We start from the raw sequence: 13,080 nt of genomic DNA on the forward strand, positions 1-13,080 counted from the left end.
CTCCTTCTTCTTTGCCTTCCTTCTTTATCTCTTTACCGTTTCCTTCTTTACTTTCTTCTCCATCTCTTCCTTCTCTTTTCCTCTCTTCCTGCGTTTCTTTGCCTTATTTTCCCTCTTTTATCTTTCATTCTCCTGTGTTTCTTTCTCTTCTCTTCTTTCTCCTTTGGTTTCCTTCTTTATCTCTTCGTCTTCTGCTTCTCCTTCTCCTTCGTCACGTCTTCAGCCTCCATCTCCTTTATCTCCCGTTCTGAAGGAGATGCCGACAAGCGTCCTCCCTCCTTTCTGTATCCCTTAAGTCTCACAGCTTCCCTTCCCCTCCTCTCTACGCCCTCACGAGATCCTCAGACGTTTCCTTCCTCCCTCCTCTGTCCTTCAACGCTCCCTCTCTACCTCTCTTTAATTACCTTCTCTACCTCTCTACGCTCTCAGGAGATGTCCATACACTTCCTTCCCTCCTTCCTTCGGTGTTCCTGTCTCCTTCATGCCTCTCAGCCTCCCTTCCTCACTCTTCATGTCCTTGCGTTTGCTCTTGTCCTTCCTGTTCTATCATACTGCCTCGGTTACGCCCTTTCAGACTCCTCCTTACCCTACCTCTCCACGCCCTCAAGATGTTACCCTTTTACTCCTCCTTCTGTTCTTGTTTTTCTTTTTTCTTTCTTTCTTTCTTACTTTCCTTCCTTCATCCTCACATCTCATGCCCTTCAGTAACTTTCTCTTGCCTCTCTTCATCATCACAAGCTTTATTCTTTTTTCGTTCTTCTTCAATTCCTTTCCTGCCTGAGTCACTTTCTTCAACCCTTCTAACCTGCCGCTATATATTCTTAGATCCTGCTCTTCTTCCTCCTCCTTCTGTCACCTTCCCTGCCCTATCTTTCCACTTTACACCCTCAGGAGATGATGCCCTTTGTCCTCCTCCTTTTGTCACCTTCCCTGCCCTATCTTTCCACTTTACACCCTCAGGAGATGATGCCCTTTGTCCTCCTCCTCCTGTCACCTTCCCTGCCCTATCTTTCCTCTTTACACCCTCAGGAGATGATGTCCTTTTTCCTCCTCCTTCTGTCACCTTCCCTGCCCTATCTTTCCACTTTACACCTTCAGGAGATGATGCCCTGTTTCCTCATTCTTCCATTACCTCCCAGCCTCAGTCATACCCTTTTGCCTTCCTTTCTTCCTTCTTTACACCCTTAGGACACGGTGGTCTTCTCCCTCTTTCTCCCAACACCCACCGGCCTTAGTCTCTCCCTTCTACCTCCCTCCCTTGCTTCTTCACACCCTTAGGACATGGTGGTTTTCTCCCTTCTACCTCCCTCCCTCGCTTCTCTACACCTTCAGGAGATGTTGCTCTTCTTCCTCATTCTTCCATCGCGTTCTTGCCACAATCATGCCTTTTTTGCCTCCCAGTCTTGCCTCCTTACACCCCCAGGAGATGATGCCCCTCTTCCCCCATCACCCTTCATCACCTCCAGCCTCAGCCACGCCCAGCAACTCCCTTTCCTCACCTCCAGTCACCTCAGGACGTCCACCATCACTCTTACTCTTTCCTTAAGGGTCTGCTTGCCTCCTCCACGCCCCTTCACTACCATCCCTTCCCTCCCAAATCCTTCCCATCATGTCTTCCTTCCTTAAACTGTTCCCAGCTGTTTTCACGTCTCTTCTTTTTTCTTCCTTTACTTTCCTCCCTTTGTCTGATCCACGTTCCCTTTCTCCCCCTTTACGTTCCTTCTTTACCTTCCCATTACAGGTCTTCCCCTTTGGCTCTTCCCTGTCTGATCCACGTTCCCTTTCTCCCCCTTTACGTTCCTTCTTTACCTTCCCATTACAAGTCTTCCCTTTTGGCTCTTCCCTGTCTGATCCACGTTCCCTTTCTCCCCCTTTACGTTCCTTCTTTACCTTCCCATTACAAGTCTTCCCCTTTGGCTCTTCCCTGTCTGATCCACGTTCCCTTTCTCCCCCTTTTCCTTCCTTCCTTACCTACCTATCACAATTTCCTTAAGCTCTTACCTGCTCTACTTTCCTCCCTTACAAGTTTTTCCCCTTTGCCTCTTCCCTACCTGGTCCACGCCCCCTGTTTCCCCTTTTCCTTCCTCCCTTACCTTCCCATTACAAGTCTTCCCCTTTAAGCTCTTCCCTACCTGGTCCACGCCCCTTGTTTCCCTTTTCCTTCCTTACCTTTCCATCACATGTCTTTTCCCTTAAGCTCTTACCTGGCTGACCCGCTTCCTGTTTTCCCCTTTCCTTCCTCCCTTTCCTTCCCTTCACATGTCTTCCTCATTATGCTCCCTGATTCACACACCCTTTTTTCCCTTTTACCTTTCCCTCTTACCTTTATCACAAATCTCCCTTAATCTCTTTCCTGTCTAGTTCATCCTCCTTTTTTCCCCCTTTACCTTTCTCTCTTACCTTCCATCACAAATCTCCCTTAATTAACCTCTTTCCTCTCTAGTCCACAACCCATTACCCCCTTTATCTTTCTCCCTTACTTTCCCATCACTAGTCTTCCCCCTTAAAGCCTTCCCCCTGTCTAGTCCATTCCCTATTATTTCATCCTTTATTGCCCTTCACTATCCTATACAGCTTCAGATCCCCAGTCTTCATAGTCCAATCCCTTTCTTTTCATCCTTTATCGCTCCCACTACCCTATACAGACTCAGATCCCAAAGCTTCATGCATCTCTTGGTCTTTCAACTCCATACAAGGCTGCATTCTTATTTGGGAGGTCAGTTAATTCCTCGAGTCCACTGATGCTTAGCCCGCCTGTTCCGCATCTTTACGAGGGATTAAGAAGCCGTATCCTTAAACATTTTGGCGCCCAGGTACATATTTTTTGACAAGGCTTTCGTGGGAGTTTTGTGCATTTCCAGGGGTAGTTTTCTGACCCTGGTGGTAGACTGACCCTTCTTCTGTGTCATGAACCTAAGAAAGAACACATTTGACAAGGCTTTCATATAAGATTTGTGCATTTCCAGGGGTAGTTTTCTGACCCTGGTGGTAGACTGACCCTTCTTCTGTACCATGAACCTAAGAAAGAACACATTTGACAAGGCTTTCATATAAGATTTGTGCATTTCCAGGGGTAGTTTTCTGATCCTGGTGGTAGTTTGGCCCCTCTTCTGTACCATGACCCAAAGAAAGCACACATTTGACAAAGCTTTCATATAAGATTTGTGCATTTCCAGGGGTAGTTTTCTGATCCTGGTGGTAGTTTGGTCCCTCTTCTGTACCATGAGCCAAAGAAAGCACACATTTGACAAGGCTTTCATACGAGTTTAGAACATTTCCAGGGGTATAGTTTTCTGATCCTGGTGGTAGTTCGACCCTCCATCTGTACCGTGAACCTAAAAAAACACTTATTAGAACCCGATTGATCTAATTTTCGGCCTTTGGAAGTGGTTGATGCGAGGAGTGGAAGCGTCAGACAATACCGAGATAAGAAGTGAAGTGTTGTGCGGGATATGGACACAGGTGGTAACAGGTAGCCCGGTGAGGGAACAGGTATTCAGGCGGGAACAAGTTGGTGTGCTTATATGGTGAAGTTGAGGTCAGGGGGAAAGAGATAAAGAAAGAGAGGGAGAGAGAGAGAGGGGGGTAGTAAAAAAGGTAGTTTATGGATTCTGGATCAGGTTTAGCTAGCGTTGATCTTGACCGTGATGTGTGTGTGTGTGTGTGTGTGTGTGTGTGTGTGTGTGTGTGTACGGAGGTGACACACACACACACACACACACACACACACAGACGTAACATAACCTTGAACTTCCTATTTTATGAGAGAGAGAGAGAATGTGTATTGAGGTTGCACAGCGCCCCCGAGAGCGGTTAACCCTTCTAGGAACTTAGTCTCCCCTGTTTCAACCCTTAAAAGGAGAGAAAATGAGAGAAAGGAACTAAAGGAGAAGAAAAAAAATTGCCCCCTCTACTCCTCTCCCTCTATTCCCCTCTTCTCTTTTTTTCTTCTTTTCTTCTCTATTCCTGTAACCCATTTCCTTCTCTTCTCTCCTTTGTATTTCTCTCATTCCTCTCTTCCTTACTTCCACCGCTATAGAAGAAGAGAGAAGAAAGATGTGGTGGTGGTGGTTATGGTGGTGGTGGTGGTTATGGTGGTGGTGGTGGTTATGGTGGTGGTTATGGTGGTGGTTATGGTGGTGGTGGTGGTTATGGGGGCGTCGGCAGTGATTTTGGTATTTCATTAATGAGAGAAAGTGGATGAATTATGGTGTGTGTGTGTGTGTGTGTGTGTGTGTGTGTGTGTGTGTGTGTGTGTGTGTGTGTGTATTGTGGCGGTGGGGGTAGTGGTGGTGGTGCTGCTGAGGGACAGAATGAAATGGGGCTTGAAATTGCGTCATTTAAGGGGAAAAAAAGGTGGGAATGAGAGTGACGGCAGAAATCATGGCGGTGATAATGGTGGTGATCGTGGTGGTGATGGTGGTGGTGGTGGTGGGGGGGGGGGGGGAGATGTTGTTGCTGTTGTTGTTGGTGGTGGTGGTGTATGTGGTCACGGTGGTTTCAGAATAACAATAAATAAATGAGGAAAAAGAGGAGAGGAAGAAGGAGAAGGAGGAAGAGGAGGAGGAGAGGGAGAACAGGAGGAGGAGAGGGAGGGGAAAGAAGGGGAACCGAGGACAACATGAAACCTTTACCCCCCTTTCCTCCTCCTCCTCCTCCTCCTCCTCCTCCTCCTCCTCCTCGTTCTGGCTGCGTCATGCTACCCATTGTTTACATATTGGAGGTCAGACCAACACCTGTGGCTTGCAGGTAACGAAGGAGAGCGAGGGAGAGAGGTAAAGGAGCAGGTGAGGGAAGGAGAGAGAACACCTGAAGGAGAGAAGAAAAGAAGAGCGAAAGTGGGAAGAGGTGAAGAAAGGAGAAAAGGAAAAATAATGAGTGAGAAAGGAAGGAAATCAAAGGAGAAAAGGTAAAGGAGGAAGGGGGGGAGGAAAGGAGGAACACTTTATCCACGGGAAAAAATGAAGGGCAAAAGAGAGAAGAGGTAAAAAAGGGAGAAAAGGGAAAAAAGTGAGTGAAAAGGGAAGAGAATCAGAGGAGGGAAAGTAAAAGGTACAGGTGAAGGGGAAAGAGAGGAAAGGAAAGCACCTGAAAGAAATAAAAAGCAAAAGAGGGAATGTGAAAGAAGAATAAAGAAGAAAAGGAAAACAAGAGAGAGAGAGTTAAAGGGGAAGGTAAAGGACCAGGTGAAGGAGAAAGAGAAAGAGAAAAGCAACTGAGAGAGAAAGAGGAAGAAGGAAAGTGATCGGCCAAGGTGGAGTAGCTTGGGGAAAGGATAAATTAAGAGGACCAGATAGAGAGAGAGAGATGAAGGAGAGTGTATGAGGCAGATGAAGAAGCAAGTGAAGGAGATAAGAAAGAAGATCACCTGAAGGAAAGAGAGAAAGAAAATAAAAAAAAGAGAAAAGGTTACAAAGAGAAGGAAATAGGAATATCTAAAGAAGAAAGAAAGAAAGAACGGAGAAATATTTTACTGCAGATAATATATTACAAAAAGACTGCCAACAAAATAAGAACCAAAATTACCAAAAGAAAACAATCTAAAACAAAACAAAAGGCAACAAATAATAAACAAATACAACCATAGCAAGAAAAACAGTGACCAGAAGACATGAAAAAAATAACAGAGGCAAATGGAAAACAATGAAAACAACCATAACAAGAGCAGAAACAATAGAAAGATAAGTGATACAAAGCTTTGGGAGAGGAACAGAGGAGACAGACAAACTATCCCGCCCTTCCGTCTAATCTGATCCGCAGGAGGTGGTGAAGGAGGAAGCGAGAAAGGAGGAATAAGAAAGAAACTGAAGAAGGAAAAAGAAATAACTGAAGGAGCTCTTGCGTGGAGGATGAACGATAAGAAGACACACAGAGAGAGAAAGATAAATGAAGTAAAGAAACTGGAGAGAAGGAAGGAGAGAAGGAGGAAAGGTGGGTAAACACTGAACAAAGGGAAGCAAAGAAAAAGATAAAGGGAGGTAAAAATAATAACAGATGGAGGGAAGAGAGAAGGGAAGAAGTGATGAAGAGAGGAGAGAAAAGGTGAAAGAACGGATTAAGGGAGAGAGAAGATAAAGAGAGGAGCGAAGACAAACTGGAGAAGGAGAAGGAAGAGAGATAAACCCAAAGAGCAGTAGACAGGTGAGGAGGGGAAGAAAGGAAAGGTGAAAGGGCGGCGGAGGAAGAAGAGGAAAGGTGAAGGAGCAAATAAAGACGAAAAGGGTTAAGATAAAAAGCAAAAAAAAAGGGGAATGTGAATGAAGAAGATGAATAAGAATAAGAAAAAAAGAAAAAAAGAAGAAAAAGATGAAGATTTTAGAAAGAGAAATATAGAAATAGAAAATATAAAAGAGAACCAAAATAGGAACAGAAAGAGAATATGGTAAAAAGGAGTATGTGAATGAAGATGAATGATAATAAGAAAGAAGAACATTATAGAAAGAGAAATAGAGAAATAACTGGAGAAATAAATATTAAAAAAAAAGAAAAAAAAAGACGAAACAGGAATAGAAAGAGAATAAGATTAAACGGACGAAGAGGGAAGGAAAATAATTTGGTGAAAGTGAGAATGACAAACTAAAAATGAGATTGAAAGTTGTGAATAAGGAATTAGGAGATAAACCTGATATCGAAGAGAGAGAGAGAGAGAGAGAGAGAGAGGGAGAGAGAGAACCTGACACATAATTTGAGTTCTCATGAAAAGTTTTCTGCTTCATCATCTTCTTGACTCTCACCACCTCCTCCTCGTCCTCCTCTTCCTCCTCCTCCTCCTCCTCAATCATTTACCTCCATCCATTTTCCACTCCAACGCCCGTAACTTCCCCCTTCCCCCTTTCTTCCTCCTTCAATCCCTTTCTTCTTTCTCCTTCTTTCACTATTTATTTCCTAACTTGTGACCAGCCATGTAAAGACAAAATAAAAGGATATAATATTAAGTAGTCTTTCATATAAAAATAGCAAAAATAAAACATAAAGGGCAAAGAACAGGTTATGAGACACTAACGTTATGCCCAACCGTTTCCTCCAAGCTTAACTCCTTCCTTTGCTTCTCTTCTCTTCTCTCCCTCACTTCCTTCTTCTTTTTCCCACTGTATACTCCTTTATCACCTCTCAATTACTTTTCTTTCCATTTCTTATTTTTCTTTCTTTCCTTATCTCCCTTCCTCTCCTTCATTTCCTCCTTCCTTCTTCCACAATCTTCTTCCCTTCCTTGTCTCCCTTTAATCCACATTCCTTTCTCATTTCTTTCTTTTCAGTTTCATGCATATTTCTTCTTTAGTTTCCTTCCTTCTTTCCTCCTCTTTCCTTCCTCCTCCCCGCCACTGCCTGAAGCGGGTGTCAAAAATGCGTTGGGGGATGTAAGGGAAAAAAAGAGCAACGAACGAGTGAATGAATTGAAGAGTAGATAGTGAATGAGTGAGTGAATGAATGAATGAATGAATAAATGAATGAACTGATGAGTGAGTAGATAAGTACATGAATGAATGAATGAAAGAATGAACGAATGAATTAATGAATGAGTGAAAAGGAAAAAGAAAATGAATGAGCGAACAAACAATGAACATAAAAAAAAAGAAAATACGAAAGAGAATACCAATAAAGAAAAGAGAAATCAATGAAAATAAAAAAAAGAAAATATGAAAGAGAATAACAATAAGGAAAAAGAGAAATCAATGAACAGTAAACACAAAATATAAAAGAGAATGACAATACAGAAAAGAAGGAACAAACTTACAAAATACCGAAGAAAACAAAGCAAAAAAAATAAACAAGAAGTAAAAGAGTAACAATATCGTGAGCAGAGGACAAAGGGTAAAGAGGAAGAGGAAGAAGGAGTCATAAAGGAAGGGGAAAGGTGGATGAGGAAGGCCGGAAGTGGTAGTACTAAGAGGAGGAGGAGGAGGAGGAGGAGGAGGAGGAAGACCACAAAATGATGGGCGATTTTTCCACCAGGTGTGTGTGTGTGTGTGTGTGTGTGTGTGTGTGTGTGTGTGTGTGTGTGTGTGTACTAATTGAAGAACCTGACCACTGAGGTGAAGAGGGGAAAGAAGGATGGAAGGGAGAGAAGAGAGGGAGAGAAAAAAAGGGCGGAAGGGAAAGAGCGAGGGAGGAGAAAAATGTAAACCGGGAGGAGGGAACTAGGAATCAAGGTCGAGAGGTAAATAAGGAAGGGAGGAAAGGAAGGAGAGAAAAGGGTAGGGATGGAGGTAAAACAATAATGAGAAGGAGAGAGAGAGAGAGAGAGAGAACAATCGAGGAAGAGAAAGAGGAAGATTGTAAGAGGCAAGCAAGGAGAGAGATAAGAGAAGAAAGAGAAGATAAGGAAGGAAAGAAGCCAAGCGAAGAGGTAAGAGGAGGAAAGGAAAGAGAGGGAAGGTGGGAGGAAAGGTAAGGGGTTGTCACACCTGGAAGCACAGGTAAGAATGAGGCAGGTAACCACGGCCTAATAATGATACGCCGAAACCTGAAGGGAAAAATTAAATATCATGAGAGAGAGAGAGAGAGAGAGAGAGAGAGAGAAACAATGAGAGAGAGACATTTCAACATTTCCAACCCAAGGCCACGTCGTTGAACTGATCACTTCCGTCACACAGACAGACACAGACAACAGATTTATTACCGTCACCTGTCTCGCCCCTCCCACACACCTGTCCACCCGTCTTACACACCTGAGAACACAGAGACATAGAGAGAGAAAGACAGACAGAGAGACTTATGGATGGAAACGAAGAACAAGACAAAATTGATAAGAAAATGAAGAAATGAGAGAGAGAGAGAGAGAGAGAGAGAGAGAGAGAGAGAGAGAGAGAGAGAGTAACCTCACCCTAACATTCATCTTGCCAACAATGACAAAAAAAGTACATGATTATAAGCCTCCAGCGAAGCCCTCCCGTCGAACCAGTACTGCTATGCGTCACCTCTTCCTCTTCTTCCTCCTCCTCCTCCTCCTCCTCCTCCGACTTGCTCCTCTGGGTAGTAACTAACATGATGTACTTTTTTTTCTTTTTTTAGTTTAATCTTTTTTTACTTGTCATTAAAATTCTTTCGCATCTTCATCTTCATATCTTGATCTTTTTTTCTTGATTTTACTTCCTAATAACTTGTTCTCATCCTCCTCTTTAGTCTATCGGCAACTGGGTTTTTTTTCTTTTTTCTTATCTTTATCTAATCCGTATTCTTCCTCGCTCTCAACTTCCTTCATCCGTTATTCATTTCCCTTCTTGACTACCCATTCCCCTTTTCCTTCCTCATCCTCCCTCACTCCACGCCTCACCATTCTTCTCCTCTCCTCTTCCCTCTCTATCTCCTCCTTTCTTAACTACTCTAACTCTTTAACTCTTTAACTTTAACTCTTTAACTATTTAACTCTTTTTTAACTACTCAATCCCCCTTTTCCTTCCTCATTCTCCCTCAGTCCACACCTTAGCATCCTTCTCTTCTCATCTCCCCTCTCTATCTCCTCCTTTCCAATTTTTCTTCCTCCTCAATCTATCGTACTATAATTTCCTACCAGTTCAACTTCTGATCTATTCCTCCTCAATCTAACGAACTATAATTTCCTACCAGTTCAACTTCTGATCTATTCCTCCTCAATCTAACGAACTATTTTTTCCTACAAATTCAACTTCTGATCCTCTTTCTTTCTTGATCTCCTTCTCCTCTGCTCTATCCTCTCCTATCCACTCCTAACCCTTTAAATACGTCCCTACTCAACCCTTCCTCTCTCTACGCCTCCCCCCCTCCCCTCCCCATCCCTTCCTTCACCTCATCCCCTCCCCCCCTCCAACCCTCCCACGACACATCTTTGACACGTAACAATTCAGTGTGTTGCCCCTTTAGTGTTACCCGTCACCCACGGCTATAAATCTGACGAGTAACATACTGCGTTCTATATTCCTCTGACAGGTGCGGGCGACAGGTGTGCTGGGGCTGGATGCAGAGGAAGAACAGGTGAATGCGTGTTACCTGTGTGAGAAAATATATACAGGTGTGTGAATGCGCCTTTATATTATTTTTTATTTATTTATCTTATTTTATTCTTTATTTATTTATTTATTCTTCTCTGTGCGTGCGTGTGTGAACAAAAAGTAAGGTGCACATGTGTAAGAATAAACAGGTGTGTGTGTGTATGTATGTGTGTGTGTGTGTGTGTGTGTGTGTGTGTGTGTGCGTGTGTGTGAGCGAGCTACAGGTAAGAAAATGTATTGAAGTGAATAAATGTTAGTGGAGAGAAGTGAGTTAGAGGTTAGATGTGCATGCGTGTATACGTTTGTGTGTTTGCGTGTGTGAGAAAAGCAAGGTAGGTGTACAGGGCCCCAGGTACGCGGATGATAGGCAGGCAGGTACGAACAGGTAAGAACAGGTATGTGAGGGTAAAAGGCAGGCGATTAAGCAAGGTTAAAGGGTTAATTATAAGACATTAATATCGCGGCGTGGAATTAGGAGTGAGATGAAGGAAAGGCGAGGAGGAGGAAGAACAGGAAAAGGATGAACAACAGGAATGGGTGAAGCGAACGGAATGTGTGTGTGTGTGTGTGTGTGTGTGTGTGTGTGTGTGTGTGTGTGTGTGTGTGTGTGTGTGTGTGTGTGTGTGAGATAGAGAGAGAGAGAGAGAGAGAGAGAGAGAGAGAGAGAGAGGAGGTGGCATACATTCTGAGGCGTAGGAGGAGGAGGAGGAGGAGGAGGAAAAGGAGGAGGTAGTGGAGGAGGAGATGAGTGAGGTCAGTGTGGATGTTTGGCGGCGGTGTCCGTGGGAGGTGGAGGTGGAGGAGGTGGAGAAGGAGGAGGAGGAGAAGCAGGCAAAGTCTCCTCTCCTAATATGGTTTTCCTTGAGGTGCAAACGTCCAGGACTTAAAAACAGATCATTAGTAGAGATTAGAGAGAGAGAGAGAGAGAGAGAGAGAGAGAGTAGAAAGAAAAAAAGAGAGAGAAAGGAAGAAACTAAAGAAAGAAAGAAAGAAAGAAAGAAAGAAAGAAAGGATAGAAGGAAAGTATAGAAGAAAAAAGGAAAATAGAAATGAATGAAAGAATGAAAAATATGAAAAAAATGAAGGGAAGAGAGAATGACTGAGAGAAAAGATACATAGAAAAGATGAAGTAAAAATAGGAAAATAAACGAAGGAAACAAAAAGAAAATAATGAAAAACAGGAAAAGAAAATATCAAAAGCGAACAAAATACACACAAAAAAATGAGAAAGCAAAACTCACAAAATAAAACACCGCAGCATCTTCATCTCCACATCACAGGTATAAATAACATCTTCATTTACCTCACAATCTTTTTTCTCTCTCTAATTTTCTCCCAAGCTTCCTTCCCGCCTCTACCTGGCTACCACCTATCACCTTCCATTAATTACCTGCCTGTATCTTTACCTGCACCTGTTTCACCTGTCCCGTGCTTCTGCCTTATCTTAATTACCACTCCGTGCCCTCCTATCTCCTCCCTTTCTCTCCCTTTTCCTTTGCCGTCTCTATCAGCTCTGTCTTTAACTCTTTTTCTGGTCTCCTTTCTCCTCAGTCTTATCAGAGACACAATTGAATTTATCTTTATTACTTTTTTTCTTTTCTTTATTTGCTTGTTTCTGTGTCTATCGCCTCCTTTTCAATTGGTTTTCATTTTTTTTTTGTCTATCTTTCTTTCACGTGGTTCATTTCTTTCAATTGTACCTTCATTATTTTCTTTATTATTTTTTTTCTTTTTTGCTCGTTTGCTTCTCCTTCTATCGCCTTCTTTTCAACTTCCTTTTCCTTTTCCGTCTATCTTTATCACGTGGTTCATTGCTTCCTGATGTTTTTCTTTTTATTTCTTGTCCCTTCTCGTTCTTATCAATGTGGCGATGTTCCTGATCTTTATTGTTGTCTTTCTTTCTTCCGTCTCTCTTTTTTTTCTTCGTTTTCATTTTTTTCGTTTTTTATCAGTTCACGTGTTACTGTTCTTCCTGTCTTCCTCTTTTGTATTTCCTGCATCCACCTTTATCACCTCTATCAATTAGGCGGTTCGCTTTACTTCCTATATTTTCCCCATTTCATCAATCTTTCCTTTGTTTCTCTTTTTCGTTTCATTTCGTATATTCTTTCTTCCTGTAGTTACTTTTATTCGTCTTCCTTTTCTTCCTTGATAATTTTCCTGTTTCTTTCATATCGTTTTTTTTCTCTCAGTTTTATTCTTCCGTGTTCCTTTTCTTTCCTATCTTCCTATTCTCCTTTTATTTAATCCTATTTCTTTTCCTCTTTCCCCTCTTCTTTTCTTCTTCTCTTCCGTTATCTCGTGTTTGTTTGTCTCTATCCTTCTTTTCTTATTTTCTGTGTAGCTTCTTCCTTTCCCTCTTCCCTCCATTCCAACATTCTCTCTCCCTTACTTTACCTCCAATCATATCTCATCTTCACCTCAATATTTCCTCACTAACTTTAACCAACACCTAAAAATGATAAAAATTAAAAACAATCCATCAAGGTAGACAAAAAATTGACTCCAGGTGTGAAGGGAGAGGAGGAACACGTGAAAGGTGCGGGAAGGTATTGATTACAGGTGAGAGAGGCGGAGGAATGACGGAGGAGAGGAGAGGAATCATGGAGGGAAGGAGAGGAATGGGAGGAATGTGACGATATGGGTAAGAACGCACTAAGGTCAAGGAGGAGGAGGAGAAGGAGGAGGAGGAGGAGGAGGAGGAGGAGGAGGAGGAGGAGAGGAGGAGGAGGACGAGAGGAGGAGGAAAGGAAGAGGAGGAGAGGAAGAGGAGGAGAAGGGTTATGAAGGGGAATTCCGAAGACGGTAAAAGCGTGAAGGTATTTTTTTTTTTTTTAGAATAAAGAGGAAATGAAAATAAAATAAAAAAGAAGGATGAAGAAAAGGAGATAGATTTTGAGAAGACATGGAAGAAAAGAAATAGAAGGCAACCAATATATTAATCAGGAAGAATAAATAACACCAAAGAAAATAAAAAAAAAAGATTGAAAAGAGAGAATAATCATGAAGGAGAGGATAAGAAACATGAGAAAGGAGAGAAAGATAAAAAAAAGTCATAAACACAAACAGGAAGCAAAAAAATAAATAAATGGATAGAGAGAGGGACAAAAAT

The sequence above is a fragment of the Eriocheir sinensis genome, chromosome 13, assembly GCF_024679095.1.
Source record: "Eriocheir sinensis breed Jianghai 21 chromosome 13, ASM2467909v1, whole genome shotgun sequence".
NCBI lineage: Eukaryota > Metazoa > Arthropoda > Malacostraca > Decapoda > Varunidae > Eriocheir > Eriocheir sinensis.